Source organism: Rutidosis leptorrhynchoides, chromosome 8 (assembly GCF_046630445.1).
Source record: "Rutidosis leptorrhynchoides isolate AG116_Rl617_1_P2 chromosome 8, CSIRO_AGI_Rlap_v1, whole genome shotgun sequence".
In the NCBI taxonomy this organism is placed as follows: domain Eukaryota; kingdom Viridiplantae; phylum Streptophyta; class Magnoliopsida; order Asterales; family Asteraceae; genus Rutidosis; species Rutidosis leptorrhynchoides.
Window position 1 is genome coordinate 46,138,414 of NC_092340.1, and position 14,177 is coordinate 46,152,590.

General features: G+C 43.8%; 1 long non-coding RNA gene across 1 annotated transcript in view; it reads right to left on the bottom strand.

Moving 5' to 3' along the window:
* Positions 1-2,292: 2,292 nt before the first annotated feature.
* Positions 2,293-14,177, bottom strand: part of LOC139864978 (uncharacterized) — a 31,663-nt gene continuing 19,778 nt past the window's right edge. Inside the window, exons 2-3 of the long non-coding RNA XR_011764567.1 lie at positions 3,108-3,277; positions 2,293-2,664 (exon numbers count right to left, since the gene is read on the bottom strand). This is a non-coding gene — a long non-coding RNA (uncharacterized lncRNA). The remainder of the gene's footprint in view (positions 2,665-3,107; positions 3,278-14,177) is intronic.

Genomic DNA, 14,177 nt, shown 5'->3' on the forward strand with positions numbered 1-14,177 from the left:
GGCCAATCCGCGCGCCGCGCGGGGATGGGGCGCGCCGCGCCACCATCTGGGCAGAGAATTCTGGTCAGTTTTTCAAAGTATGCACGAACCAAAATCTTTTCCAACCCAACTCTTGACCCGCAAACACTTATAATGCCTATCATATATCGTTGGAAAGGTATTTTGACGAGGAATACAACTAAGCACATTTCATCAATCAAACTTCCACTTACAACAACCAAAAACCGTAATTAAACATTCATAATCAAAGTTTAAGTTCCAAAAACGCATTTTATGATTCGGGCAACCAACTTACATGTATGTTATGCCGTTTCGAAGGTAATCAAACACACATTGCAACAAAACACTTAACAACAATATCTCATAGCATTTGACGCATCAAAAGTTCATGTAAAGCTCATCAAACCCTAATCCAAGTTCACAAAATCATTAATCATGTTCTTGGAGTTTCCTTAATCAACCTATACATCAAAACGAAGCTAATGATACTAGTAACACTTTTAAAACATGCACTTTAACAATCTAACAACATTTGATCATCCAAAATCAAGGATTTAGCAAGTAATTTTCATATTGAACTAGTTACACCAAAAACAACGAATCGAGCATACAAATTACATACACGACATCACAATGAGCCATAGACACTAATTAACAACATTTCAAGTCAAAAACACGAATTTAGAGAAATCTAGAGTTTTAGAAATGTTACCCAAACTTGATGATATTGGTATCAAAATGTAGAGGATGAAGAGAGGATCACGAAAATGTGATTTGTTTTGATGTATGCTTCTCCAATCGGATTTAGATGATGATTTTATGTTTGAGGGTTTTGAGTTCAAAAATGGGAAGTAGAGAGAAAGAGGAGGATGAAGGTGGGAGGTGGAGATGAAATGAATGGATGTGGTAAGTGGGTTGACTAGTTGACCTAGTCAACTAGTTTGCCCATTTGGCAATCTCGGTCCCTCGAGTTTCAAAGCGGGTGCGGGAATTAACCCAACGAATATTTTAAAAACGTTCGAGTAACGGATGACTTTATAATTAGATAACGAGAATATTATGAACGTTAGTTAACGAAAGATACAAATTTGAATAACGAAAGATATTATATATATAAAAAAAAAGACGGTGTTAAAATAAATTTAGCGGAAAATCACGGGATGTTACATCTCAACTGTTCGAACACTTTTTGGGCTCGAACTATTAAAACCATTCACGACCCTCACACATGTTTCCTTTCAGATCGAGAGTCTTAACAGAGGTACACAAGCTTCTATTCTTTCTGTCTCTAAATCTCTCGAATTGAAAGACATTGTTCCTCTTAATTCTTTCAAGTTTTCTGTTGAAGATGGATCGCTTATCAAATGTTGGAGAGATGTGCGGCTTGGAGATTCCCCTCTTGATATCAGATTCAACAGACTAGCTAGGTTAGACAACAACCCTGATTCCCCTCTTGGCATTGACTCTATCGCTTGCCCAGTCTGCTCGGTTAGTGTAGACGCCAAAGATCACACGTTCTTTTCATGCCGTGTTATTTGCTCGACTTGGCAACTTGTTCAATCTTGGATAAGTATTTCTTGCCATGTTGCTGATTCATTCGATGATATCTTTAATTGGCTCGAGAATTGGAATGTCAGTCCCTCAAGTTAAAAAAGGTCCGAGTTTTTTGCTCTATCGCCTCTATGCTTTGATGGATTTGACGATTCAGAAATATTTAATATTTATGGTTCTTTTTAATTTCATAAAACGTATTCTTATTCTTGGTATAAGTCTAGAAGTAAGACGATTATAAATTTGTAATTGGAACTCTTGGCTTTGCCATCCCATTTAAATTTGCTCTAGCTCTTGGCTATTAGATTTTTAATATATGTTGCTGTTAAAACAAGCTGCAAACTTCAAAAACCAAAATTGAATGCCAGAAATAAAAAAAGAAAAAAGGAGATGGTTTTTCTTAAATTAAATATAACCGATGTTTTCGAATACGTTATGTCACCCAAAGCATTTCCCTTGGTTAAAAAAAAGGTGTATAAAGGGAATTCACTACATATAAGTCCACAAAAATTTGATGATACCAGTATGTATTCACTTCCTTTGTTATCTAACAGAATACTTGTTGATGCATGAATCCCCAGCCGTAGTTTATCTTTACGTTTAACACATTCGGTTATGTAATAACGTTTACTTGTGACTATTGATTACGTTTGTGATTGAACGTTCTTACTTTGTTAAATAATCAATATGTTAAACTGCACACACAGTCGACCGAGTGTGTGTACACACTCGACCGACTGTGTTACTCAGTCGACCGACTGAGAGACACACTCGACCGAGTGTGTCTGACCTGCAGTATATATACGGGTTTGTTTCTCTTTTGTAGGGTTACTCATCCCTTTTACTTTAGACGACTGGTTTTTCGTCTCCAGAGAACTCTAACACCATATACCACCGAAATATATCGTTTAGGAGTCGATCTAATCTAGTTCTCGTCCTAGGTTTGATTTATTCGATCCCGATACGACCCATATCTCGGTTTATCTCTATTCTAGTGAATTCCGCCTCTAGGATAGTTTGCAAGCGACCTAAGATCCGTGAATAATCGTCTACAATACCATATGCAGCAAAGCAGATTATAGCATGCTTCCATCCTTCATCATCGTTTATTACCTACACGTATTAACAATGAAGTAAATACTATATAGTAGAGAGCCTTATCTTTCACTTTTAACAACTACAGATTCCAAATGAGCGATCCAGTTCAAGGATCAAAATGGGTAACATTTTAGCGGGTGTGGAAACGAGTTCTGTTGACCTAAAACATTTTGTCCAATTTGTTGATTCTTCGCAACAAAATGGCTACTGTGATATAACTCTATATTAGAATATTTAAGTGACAACGTAATAGAATGATCTAAGGTTTATGCATTATAACTCTATTGAACGCCTTTTGACCAATTTGCTTTTAAAGGATAAACATTTTATATTTTTACTTATTTGACAGGTTAGAAATCAGAGATAATCTGAATACTCATTCCAAACATTTACTAGAGGTGTCACCTCTATTAGCATGTCAAAAATAAAAAATAAAAAATAAAAAAAATGAAGAATACCTGGGCAAAGCCCTGACAACAACTCCTGGAGAACCCTTGAGCAAATAAGAAGCCACAGAAGAACGAAGTTCAAGTCTGGGCTTGTTTGGTGGCGGGATAAGGTTCAAAACCTTTAGGTTGGAAAATGGATATGCTTCTTCAACAAGTTTCTCACAAGATAAGGAGAGTAGCTTCAAGCCAAAAAAAAGGATAAGTTGTAACAGAAACAAAACGGGAGCTATAATGATAATAAAGTAGGCGTATATAAACAAAAACCTTCGAGCCGAAAACTATATAAAAAAAAAAAGAAGCAAGATTATGGTGTCTTTAATGTTAAATGAAACGAGAGCATCAACTATACTAGCTAGAATATCTATTCAAGTGTAATATCTATGCAAATAGGGCCTGTATGGCTAATGGATTATAATTTTTACATGTCCGTGGCCTGCCATTAATGCCTAGAAGGCTAGAACACACAGAATAAGAGCCTGAGGTTCAACATAAAAAAATAGTGTAAATTATATCGATAGTCCTAATTATTTACATTAAATTACATCAACCATTTTATTTTTTTGATAACACCGCTAGTCCCCACGATTTTCAAGCAATTACACTAATCGTCCTTATCTTTTGAAAATTACATTTATTGTCCCAGCTTACCTAAAAGTGTACATTACCGGTCCCCGATTTACATAAAATTTGTGTTGATAGTCATACATATTAACGCGCATTTTGAAAAAGTCAGGGACCATCAAAGTACACTTTAAGTAAGTCAGGGATGATCGGTGAAAGTTTTAAAATATAAAGACGATTGGTGTAATTTCGTGAAAACTACAGGGAAAGCCATGATGCACTACCAAATCAATCGGGGACGATCGGTGTAATTTGCATAAGATAAGGACAATTGATGTGATTTCATGTAAACTTCAAGGAGTATCGGTACAAATTACTCTAAAAGTTCTAAGGTTTTCCATGTTCTAGTTACCCGGAGGGCGAGTAATCCAACTCCATACTCTATTGAACGCATCCCTTGTATTCCTAGTTGTTTCCAACCCTTCCATGGCCACCCCACGATTCGAACCTGAGACCTCTTGCAACGAAGTGAACCCACTGGGCTACCTTAGCGTGGTTGGTATAAACTACTATAGAAAAAAAGAAAAAAGAACTGAAGACGATAGATTCTTTGATTTACAGAACCGGGATCATTAGTTATACTGAGCTTCATATCTCAACAGGGTACTTGGGTACAACTTAAGAGCACAGCAAAGGAGAACAAAACCCTCAAAAAGTATAAACAATATCATCTTGTATCATCGCTAACAAAAAATGTTATGTTGAGAGCAATGACATTCCTTTAATTGTCAGCAAACAATTATAGATATGTCAGATCGATAAAAAGGAAAAAATGAGGTATTTATGTAGCTACTTGATCATGCATATTTTAACCGAGGGGTCTTAACATGCTTGCTCAACGTAAAGGAGGGGTTTAAGGATCTTAGAACGTGGCTCTCCGGTCCGGCTACCGTGAATAACCCTGGCCGACATGATGATGTCGGCGGGGTGGCCAAGTGATTAAGTCCACCTTCGATGACGTCCGTCGATCAGAAGGCCCCAAGCAAGGTTGTAGGTACCAGTTAATAAAGAACTCACCTGTTAACCTTTAGAAGATGATAGAGGATGTAAGTTACGTAGGATGTGTGGTAGAAGATGGCTACGTAACGTGGTCTATTGCTAACGACGATTAGGGTTTGTATTTATAGGCAAACCCTAATTCTAGAACCGTCATAGGATAGTGATAATCGTTTCCATAACCATCTTCCCCGAATCACGGATATAATTATGGAAAAGATATTTGCTCAACCGCCGTAAAGGGACCAGATACGGATCCGCATGCCGCATGACGCATGAGAGCACCCCGCATACGCACCATAGCGCATGCCCGTGTGTATGTTACATGCGCATGCGGGCTGCGGTATCATTAAGTCCCCCCAGTTTGATGTTATATGACGCAAGTCATATGATATCAAACTATTAAGCGAAAAAGAGAAAACAAAAGGACAACGAGCATTTAATGTCCTCGCGTGCGCCTCGATGCCTGTCACAATCGCAGAAGCCCATTCGGCTGACAAGACATAAAGTAACAATGCCGCAGGCGCGTGCGAACCACGCGCGTGTTTGTAATCATTCTTAACTGACACCACGCGCGATCAGCAAATGCTACCCGTCGATTGCATTACACGTGTATGGCCACGATAACACCATTCCAACCCCCGCTCCCCCAAACTTGCCTATAAATAGCCCCAAATCACACTCATTTTCACTTTTCCGGTGTCAAGCTTCCCAAATACGCTCTCGCCTCCAAATCCTATCAATTCCGATCAACTCCGTCATATTCCGATCGTCATTTAAAGGTCAGTCGTTCTCCATTCATCTAAAAATGACCAAAGCTAATGAAACTTTCGTAGAGAATGTAGAGTCCAACATAGGCCAGAAAAACATCGACCACTTAGTTAAGCAATACCCCCCTCTTGCGGGTTACAATCCGGTACCACCTCTGCCTAGCCAGCGAGCCCATCAGCCACCAGAGAATAAGGTGGCGATCTACGAACATGCTTTTAAGCATGGTAATTTTAGGGTTCCACCCACCGACTTCTTTTTAGGCGTACTAGATCATTTCAAAGTAGGGCTAGGGCAATTGCACCCGTATGCTATAGGCAAAATCGTTCTATTCGAGATGTGGTGTGTTGCACTCAACACAGTACCATTGGTGAAGGTTTTTTGCCACCTATTCCGCTTAGCCAACCACCATAAATCTTGGTTCACCTTCTTCGCACGCCAAAATTTCACAAAAACCCCGAAATCGAATGCGGGAAGTTGGAAAGAAACTTTTTTCTTCGTCGACCAGACCGTAGTAGGCACTGGCTTCCCGCAGACGCTCATTTGGTGTGAGAAGGTAGAAAAAGATGTGAACAAGACGCCAGCGTTGGATGACGAGGAGAAAAAGTTGTTGAAGCAGTGCGTCAACGCACAACTGGTGCACCGTTCGTATGGTAATGTTATGCTGCGGTTGGGGAAGATCTCCGCGTATTGGCCTTGGGAGGATGTGCGGCCGGCCATAGTTGGCCCCGATGGAAAGGGTAGGAATAGCATAAACGCGTACCTACATAAATTTTGTATATTTTCTAACGCAGGCGTTTATTGTTTGCAGAGATGAGGATGAAGAAGGTGCTTACCGCGGAGGAGATTGCTGGGATCTCTTTCCGCAAGCAGGATGTGGACAAACAGCTAGAGCAGGCAGCTGCTAGCGAACATGTGGAGGAATCGCCGGCGGAGTCAGGCAATAAACGCAAGGCGGCTGGGACGTCCGAGGCTCAGAAGAAGAAGAAGAAGACTCCTAAGCAGCTGGAGGATATGCGCAACGACAATTTTGTTGCCATCGAGCCGCGGTCCGCAGACCTACCTCCCCCCATTAATGGTGAGCGTTTATTTTTTCGCATGTATACCGCGTAGAAAAAGCTGCGTACTAATCTGAGTATTTTGCAGAGCATGTGGAGGAGACGCAGCCAACAACACCGCGGGTCAACCCCGAGCTGCAGGCCACTGCCACATCCAAAGACAAGGCGATCCCCGTCGAGTCTGAGTCTACATTACCTCCTCCGCAAGGCAGCTTCCGTGTTGCCAACCTCCGCCAACTTTGCCAGTCCTCCGCAGAAAATGCTGCGGAGCAATCTGCATTCTTGCAGCAAATCTTCCCAGCAGAGTTCCGCGAGCAACTGGCCGCGCTGCCGTTTAACCAGGCGCTCAACGCCTTTGTCCAGAACGGGCTGGTATTCTTTGGGATGTTTGCGGACCAAGCCCGTCGATCCTCCAGCCTATACGATGTTTCACTGCGCAAAGAGGTGGAGTTGGGTTTGCTGCAGGCGGGTGTAGATCAGGCAAAGAAGGACAGGGACGCTGCTGAGGAGGCCCGCAAAGCTGTTGAATTGACTGCGGCCGAAACCAAGACCTTCTTGATTCAAGAAAGAAAAAAGAATCAAGAGCTTGTGGGTGCGGTTGATCAGGCAAAGGGGGAAACTGAGCGAGTGAGGCTGGAGTTGGAAAAGGTGACGAGGGAGAGGGACGATGCGGTTACCGACCGCGAGCTGGCCGAGGCAGATATGACAAAGCTGCGCACCGCACTCCCCGCAATTGCGCAGAAAGTGATGGACTCCGAGCCCGTGTCCGACCGGTTTAATGCCTATGTCGATGCGGTCAAGGACCATGAGGTGAACAAGGCTGTGCGGGAAGTGATCCAGGCATGCGGCCTAACTCCACCGTTCCCCGACATTGTCCAAAAGAAATTAAAGGAGGGAACGGCCGCGGCGCTGCTGGAGGCGGAAGAGGCAATCAAGTCCATCCCTATCCCTTTGATCAATGCGTTTGCGGCTGACCCGACGATGCCGCTTGATGGGTTTTTGAAGGAGGATTACTAGAGTAGTTTGTGCCGTAAGCCCTAATCTTAGGCAGGTAATTGTAAATGTATTTTGGAGCCCTAAGTCCCATGTTGGGCAGGCATGTGAAACAATTACTTACGTAATAATTTATTTGGATGTGTATATATGTTTGTCTGTTATGCATGCGTGATATCCTTGTTTATATATCGCGAATCAAAACAAATTATGAACCGCATGCGCATGCGCATAGTTAACCACAACTTATGCGTATGCGGATGGTACTGCGTAAAATAAACCAATATTTTAACTTACCTTTAACAATGTAGACTCAAAAGCTACTGCGCTATTGCTTTGTCATGTACTAGAGGTGCACTATTAGTTGTATGGTAAGCAAACGCAACTAAAAACAAACCAATGTTTTTATGCTTAGGAGTTCCTCAAGCAAACCAATGCGAGAGCGATTACGCACAAGCAAACCAATGCTTGTATATTTTGTTTTAAAAGTCGACTTTGCAGCCATCTAGTCTGCGTGGCGCTTGGCTAGGGGAAAACCAATTCCCTTCACCTGCCGTTATTGTCTAGCCTTGTAACCAAACAGGCTTCTGCCGCACGGGGGCTAGAGGACACCCCTTAAGTAGGCAGGAAACGCATACAAAAAATATAAATGGACAACAAAAGTATGCGCATGTAATTATTTTTATTTGGCATTAATTATGATTACAACTGCGACATATCCGAAAGGATGAAAAATACAAAAAATAATGTGCTAAACAAATTGGAGTGATCAAGTCCATCTAGCTACATGTAACATTTTTTCAATAACGTCGCATGCCAAGTGCGTTTCACAGGTTTGCCATCTAATGTCTCTAGATGGTATGCCCCGGTGTTGCTTGCTTTTGCTACCCTGTATGGGCCCTCCCAACGAGGTCCCAGTTTCCCAGTATCTTCCGCATGACTTGCATCGTTCTGGCGCCAAACCAAATCACCGCACTTATAAGTGCGTGAACGCACACGCTGATTGTAATACTTTGCGATTTTCTGCTTGTTATTTGCTTCGTTAACAGCCGCAGAGAGTCTGCGTTCTTCAAGCAGATTAAGATTTTCCCGCAGAGCTTCAGAGTTATTTTGCTCATCAAAGTTTTGTATGCGGAACGTTGGTACCCCAATCTCTGCGGGTACAACAGCTTCTGACCCATAAACCAAACTAAACGGAGTCTCACCAGTGCTTGCTTTGGGTGTGGTTCTATGCGCCCATAAAACCTTTGGAAGCTCATCCACCCAACCAACGCGGTCATGACCCAACCTTGCCTTGATTCCAGCAACTATATCTCGGTTGGTAACTTCGCACTGGCCATTCGCCTGCGGATGCGCAACTGAAGTAAAAGTTTGCTTAATATTAAGCTCCGCACACCAACTGCGAAAAGGATCGCCGGCAAATTGTGTACCGTTATCACTAACAATTTCATTGGGTATGCCGAATCGACAGACAATGTCTTCCCATACAAAATTCCGCACTCTTTTCCCTGAAATTGTTGCCAGCGGTTTCGCTTCGACCCACTTCGTGAAGTAATCGATTGCAACAATTAAGAATTTGACATTTCCTTGGCCTTTGGGGAATGGTCCGACTATGTCGATCGCACATTTGCAGAATGGCCATGGTGAGGAGACCGGTATCATTGGATGCGCAGGTGCCCTGCTGATAGGTGCATGTATTTGGCATGATTCGCATTGCTTGACAATACGCGCCGTGTCTGCGTACATAGTAGGCCAATAATAACCTAACCGCATAATTTTTGACACAATGGACCTGTGTCCCGAATGAAGGGCGCATGCACCCTCATGCACCTCGCGTATAACTTCCTCTGCCTCTTTCGGACCTACGCACCTTAAATGCGATCCCAAATAGTTTCTTCGATACAAGACGTCACCCTCGAGGGCATAAAGCGGTGCCTTTGTGCGGACTTTCTTCGCATCAGAGGAGTCCGCGGGTGAAGTGCCGTCCCGTAAAAAAGCGATGATGGGCGTCATCCACGTTGGGCTTGATTCCTCAACCGGTGCCACTAGAGGCATCATGACAATAGATTTTGCGTTGAGTTCCTCTATTAGAATTTTCTTACCCATATGATCAAAACCCAAGGCAGCTAGTTTGCTTAGCGCATCCGCCTTCTTATTTTGCCCCCGCATTACGTGCGAGATTTGAAAAGCCTCGAACTGGTCAGCGAGATTATGAACAAGCGATAAATATTGCTGCATAGCAATGTCGTGCGCTTCGAAGTCTCCGCAGACTTGATTGCATACTAGCTTTGAATCCACGTAAGCGTGCAAGATTTTAACATTTAGCTTATGCGCGATGCGCATACCTGCTAGCAGAGCCTCATACTCTGCTTCATTGTTTGTGACAGCAAAATTAAACCGCAGTGCGTACGTATGTTCCTCACCGCCTGGACCTGTCAAAATTACACCTGCGCCTGCGCCAGATACGCTACACGCACCATCGGTGTATAATTCCCATGGTGATAGAACAGGTGCGGGCGGATCTTGATGTTCTGCTGACGCTTCGACATCCGCAGGTATTTCTGCTAGGTAGTCAGCAAGTATTTGACCCTTAACCGCACTGCGTGAAGAAAAGTTTATTTCATGTTCTCCCAATTCGACTGCCCACTTGGCCATTCGGCCAGAAATCTCGGGCTTGTACAGTACCTGTTTGATTGGCTGATCAGTTAGAACCACAATCGGATGTGCTTGAAAGTATCGGCGTAAACGCCGCGCTGTATGGACAAGCGCATATACTAACTTCTCTATTGGCGAGTAGTTTACTTCGCTTGATGTCAGCGTCTTGCTTACGAAGTAGACCGGCATTTGTGTCTTTTCGCGGTCTGCGATGAGAACTGAACTGATTGCTTCCTTTGATGCCGCAAGGTACAGCGTTAACGTCTCCCCAGGGACTGGCGCAGTAAGTGTTGGTAACTCTGCAAGCACCTTTTTCATCTCCTGAAAGGCTGATTCTGCTTCCTGAGTCCAGACAAAATCCTTTTTCTTCAAACAGTTTTTCAAAGTGCTAAAGAATGGTAGCTGACGCTCTGCGGCTTTTGACAAAAACCGCGTGATTACTGCGAGCTTCCCAGTGAGACTCTGCACATCTTTCTTTGATTTCGGAGATGGTAAATTATCAATAGCTTCAATCTTTTTGGGATTAGCCTTGATACCCCGCGCTGTCACCACATGACCTAGAAACTTGCCTTCCTCCTCTCCAAAGCTACATTTAAGCGGATTAAGCTTCATGTTGATCCTTCGCAGAGACGCAAACGTTTCTAGGATGTCTGCGAGCATGTCTTCTTCGGTGTTGCTTTTGATTACCAAGTCATCGACATACGCTTCAAGATTTCTGCCAATTTGAGGCTTGAATGCTGCGTCAATTACACGCTGATAGGTCGCGCCCGCGTTCTTCAAGCCGAAAGGCATCTTTGTGTAACAATAAATACCCTGCGGCGTATGAAAAGCAGTCTTGTCTTCGTCTTCCGCAGCCATTAGAATTTGGTGATAACCTTTGTATGCGTCCAGAAAGCACTTATATCTGAATCCAGACAAAGATTCAACCTTCCAGTCTATCTCCGGGAGAGGGTAATTGTCTTTAGGACATGCTTTGTTAATGTCTTTAAAATCAACGCACATTCGCCAGTTACCATCAGCCTTTTTCACCAACACCGGATTGACAACCCATGTTTGATAACGCACTTCGCGTAGAATGTTTGCTTTGACAAGGTTGTCTACTTCTGCGCATAGCCAATCACTGCGGTCTAAAGCCATATGCCGCTTATTTTGTCTAACAGGTGTGAGCGATGGATTAACATTCAATTTATGTTCCGCAATGTCCCGCGGGACACCTGTCATATCTGATTCGCGCCATGCGAAAACATCTGCGTTTGCGGACAATATACCATGTAACTTAGCCTTGGTTTCAGCTGATAAACCTGCGCCGATTTTTATACCCTTATCTGGATGCAAGCGATTAGCAATGACCGCACTGCTTGCAATCTGCTCCCCGACGCTAGGGATGTTAATTTGCACAACTGACGCACATATCTCAATCGTTTGATGTGACGCCATTGTGGCAACTCCTCCCTTAGTAGGAAACTTAATCAAACCGTGCACTACCGAAGGTATGATGTTAAAACGCCGTATGAAATTTCTTCCCAGTAGCGCATTATATCGCGAAGTCGAGCGAACCACATAGAAGTCAACTAATTCGTTCCTTGTTAACTGCGGATTCCTGTCATCTTCGAGCTCTATTAATAACTCTATCCATCCCACGGGCCATGAGCTTTCTCCGGAAAAACCAAACAGCGTGATATCAGACGGACGTAGCTGCGCCTTCACGTGTTCGGGAAGAAATTGATAGCAATGCTCGTACATAATGTCAACGCCGCTCCCAGTGTCGACATGCATGCGCTTGACCTGCACCCCGCAAGAAGGAATGTGGCACTTGATAATGATAGGTTCATTCACCCTGTCAATTGACATCACAGGAGGGAAAGTGATTGGAAGAAGTTCCCAATCCTGATGATCGTTATACTTTCTTCGCTGACCTAATTTCTCTGCGTCAACCATGTTAATGGTTAAATCAGCATTTTTGGTCTTATCCACTTTCTGCCACGCGAAGGTTTTAGTTTTTGACCCCTCTTCTGCGGCTTTCCCTTTATCTTTCTTTGGCGGTTTGAGGTGATCTAACTTACCTGCACGGAGCGCCTCCAGTACCCGTTCCATCAAGTTTTTACACCTATTCGTATCGTGCCCGTAATCATCGTGAAATTCACAATACTTTGTCTTATCCCGCTTACCAAATTCTGTAAGCGGAGTTGGGACCGCGAAGGTCGCGCATACTGGCTCCGTCGCCAAAATTTCTTTGGGCGTTTTGGATAAGCTTTTAAGAAGCGCATAGTTCTGATTGTTGATGTCGCGCTGATTATTGTTTCGATAATTGCCACTTGATTTCCCTTTATCATTCCTGATAGGACCACCGCTAGGATACCTTCCGCGAGAGTTGTTACCACGATTTTGATCGCGCGAACGATCATCATCGTCCTTCCTCTCGTTGCGTGTGCTAGCTGTTGGAATGTCATTATCTTCGCCACTCCGCATATAGTCGTGGCATTCATTAAGCGCCTCAGCATAAGTTGTTGGGACTGTATGGCGCAGACGCCTTACCAGTGTTGGATGACGTTCTGAGTTTATACCATGTATGAGTCCGGAAATCTGTTGCTCTGGTTTGAGATCTGGTATACGCAGGCACTCATTAGTATACCTTGTGAGAAATTCGCCCAAAGATTCCTTGGACTTCTGCACGATGTCATGGCATTCAATGTGAGTGCGCTTGCGTGGTCTCTGATTCTGATATTGCAGTAAAAACTTTGTCCGCAGATCCATAAACCCGGCAATACTACCCGCCGGCAACTTATTAAACCACTCACGAGCAATACCCTGTAGTGTCATAGGAAATATCTGACACGCAACCGGATCCACCCAGCCTTGAGTGCGCATTGCGCCTTCGAAGCGCTGTAAAAAATCATCTGGATCGGTCAGGCCATTGTAAGTACCCAACGTGCTAGGTATCTTTGGTGCTGATGGAAACGGGTAGGCGGATATATGCGGAGGAAACTTGTCAAAGGTAGTCGGTAGCTCGAAGGGTGGTTTAACAGGATCCCCTTTCAAATTTGCAAAGAAACGCTTCATCATGTCCTGAACAAAGTCAGGTTGTGAAAATAAGTGAACCATATCGGGAGGTGCGGCCTGCATGAATTGACTTGCAAGATTTGCCTGCCCTTGAACATTTTGCCAAGGTTGACCCTGCGTCTGCGGATATGACCAAGGCTGCTGCGTTGGAAAAGAGGGATAACTTGAAGACGCAGAGTACACAGGTGGCTGTAAAGGAAGCGAAACCTGTGGCGCAGATATCTGCGAAACTTGAGGATACACACTTAAAAGCCCAACTGTATGCGCTGTGCTTTGCTGCTGCGCTGTTATCGGCGCCCAATGAGAGTTCGCATCTGGGATGACCCCAAATCCCCAACTATTAAGTAACGCCTGCGCATCCGCAGGAGTTAAAAATTGTGAAACTGGGCGCGGTGGTTGCCAAGGTTGCAACGGTGTAAATGACGAATTCTGCTGAATGCTCTGCGTATGCAGAGGTATTGAAACAGTGGTACTGTAAATAGGTACCTGGCCGCAGCAAACCACATGCGGCCCCGTTGTTCCACCGCCAACGCCTGCAAAGATGACCCTTGGATCCACTGTCGAAAAGTCCAGCCGCGTGGTTGTGACTGGTGAGTTTGCTCTTGGCGGTGTGACCCCGTCTGAATATATCGGCTTGTACCTCTGAAAGGGTTCGCCGGATATAGGTGGAGGGTATATCGTGTATCCCGCCTGAGTAGCGGCCTCCGTAGTCATAACCGGTGTATGTTGACTACCAGACGGTGCGTTCTGAACATCTGTTTGGGTATGTTCCGATGATTCCTCGGAAGTCATGATACTGTTAAAGAAAAAATTCAAAAATTTTGTAAATAACGAGTCATACAATTCAAAACCTTAAAAGAAAAAGCAATTAAACAGTCTTGAATTAATTCGACTCTCAATGAAAGCACCACTTGATCATGCATATTTT